Below are 1,807 nucleotides of genomic sequence, written 5' to 3'. Positions count from 1 at the left end.
GGCCGAGCGCGCAACTTACTTTCCGCCTGCGGCGGCGCCCGCCCAGCCCCTCTGAGACGGCCGCTGAGGAGAAGCGCAGGCCCGGCCCACGCTCCCGCCCGGCTCGCCGCACTCGCCCTACCTCAGCCGGCAGGCGGGCATCGGTCCGCAGCGGCCGCGGCGTCGACAACTCCCTCCCGACCGCCGGAACCCCGCACCCAGCGCTAATCATCATACCGAGCGAGCGGCCGGGGGTGCGGCCGCACTGCGCACGCGCGGGACTTACGTCACCGTGACGAGAGCGACGGGGTGGAGTCTGGTGTGGGGGCGGGGCCTCGAGCCGGCTGGGGCGGGGCTGGCCGGGCGCACCTGCAGGCCGGCACAAGGACTGCTGGAGGGCGGCCTGGCCCCCGGGCCTGAGCACAGCCCACTCTGGCCTCTGGTCTGGGGTGCTGGGGAAGAATACGGATTGCACAGGAGAAAGCACCAGGACGATGAACAGCGACAGGATTTAGCAGCTCCAGCTGGAGCTTTCAGGGGACATCTGAGGGCAGGCACTGCATCTCCGGGTGGAGGGCAGGGAGCACACGCGCTTTATCCCCCTTTATCCCTGAAGGTTCACTCCATCTCCCGTCTAGCTTTAAGCAAAAAGAGACAACAAAACAAATATACATATGCACATGCATATATATATATGCACATATGCACAAACATGCATACACATATGCACAAACATTCATACACATATGCACACGCACACACACACACTGTTTTTTCTTTACTGTTTCTTCTCTCTGGGAATCCATTTGAAGAATTCTGTTGATTTTGCTACTATTTAACACAAAGGAGCAAAGCCCAACACCTGAATGCAGGCTTGCCTCCAGAGTCAGCAGAAGACCCTGGCCAGGCCAGACAGCCGCTGGAAACGGCATGGAGAAGCACACATCAGACATTAGGTGGGCCATCTGTGGTTCTGTTCCGAGGTGACTCAGGAAGGGACCTCAGTGGTAGCAGGACCAGAGGGTGGGGACTCCCAGCTGCCTCTTCTGGAAGGATGGTTAGCCACAGAGACTAGTCCTCTGGGGTTCCTGAAGAGGAGTGCAGAGAAGCCAGGCACCAGGCTCCTCCCCGTTGCTGTTTCCGCTGCTTTCCTTCATCCCCTGTAATCCCAGCACTCAGGAGGCAGAGGCAGACGGATCTCAGTGAGTTCGAGGCCAGTCTGGTCTACAAAGCGAGTTCAAGGACAGGCTCCAAAGCCACAGAGAAACCCTGTCTCAAAAAACAACAAGAAGAAGGAAGGAAGGAAGGAAGGAAGGAAGGAAGGAAGGAAGGAAGGAAGGGAGGGAGGGAGGAAGAAAGGAAAGAAGGGAGGAAGGGAGGGAGGAAGAAGGAAGGAAAGAAAGAAAGAAAGAAAGAAAGAAAGAAAGAAAGAAAGAAAGAAAGAAAGAGAAAAGGGAAGGAAGGAAGTCCCCAGTAAAGAAAGACATGAGCAAAATGAATGTCTTATGTGTCCAAGGCTGCCTCAACTGACCGTTCAAAGAAATCTAAATGGCTTTTAGCATTCTCTCTGTTGATCAGAGGATGACAAAAATCTTTTTCCTTTATTTATGTATTACTACAACATCTACTTTGCTTGCTTGGAGACAGCTGGGAAGTGGAGTGAATGGCAAGGTGATCTCTGGGTAATAAGATTTTCTGATGAAATGGGGATGTGTTTAGCACATGGGAAACCCTCATGCTTGGCCTCTGCTCTTTCAGGCTCCACCTCAGCAGAGCTCTGACTTAAGACCATGGAAGGACAGCATCATTTTGACATGGAAATTCTTTC

The 1,807-nt window shown here is 54.2% G+C and overlaps 1 protein-coding gene across 3 annotated transcripts in view; it reads right to left on the bottom strand.

Moving 5' to 3' along the window:
- Nucleotides 1-224, bottom strand: part of Snrk (SNF related kinase) — a 53,107-nt gene extending 52,883 nt beyond the window's left edge. For 2 of the 3 annotated variants that reach the window (XM_005348140.2, XM_005348141.2), the window contains exon 1: nt 122-224. The gene's annotated coding sequence lies outside the window, so the exon portion shown is untranslated. Of the gene's footprint in view, nt 1-19; nt 45-121 lie in introns of those variants that run through there. The other variant, XM_026778976.1, reaches the window with a different exon arrangement.
- Between the last annotated feature and the right edge of the window lie 1,583 nt (nt 225-1,807).

The sequence above is a fragment of the Microtus ochrogaster genome, chromosome 5, assembly GCF_000317375.1.
Source record: "Microtus ochrogaster isolate Prairie Vole_2 chromosome 5, MicOch1.0, whole genome shotgun sequence".
NCBI lineage: Eukaryota > Metazoa > Chordata > Mammalia > Rodentia > Cricetidae > Microtus > Microtus ochrogaster.
The sequence above is the reverse complement of the archived record's forward strand: the minus strand, read 5'-3'. Positions and strand labels throughout refer to the sequence as shown.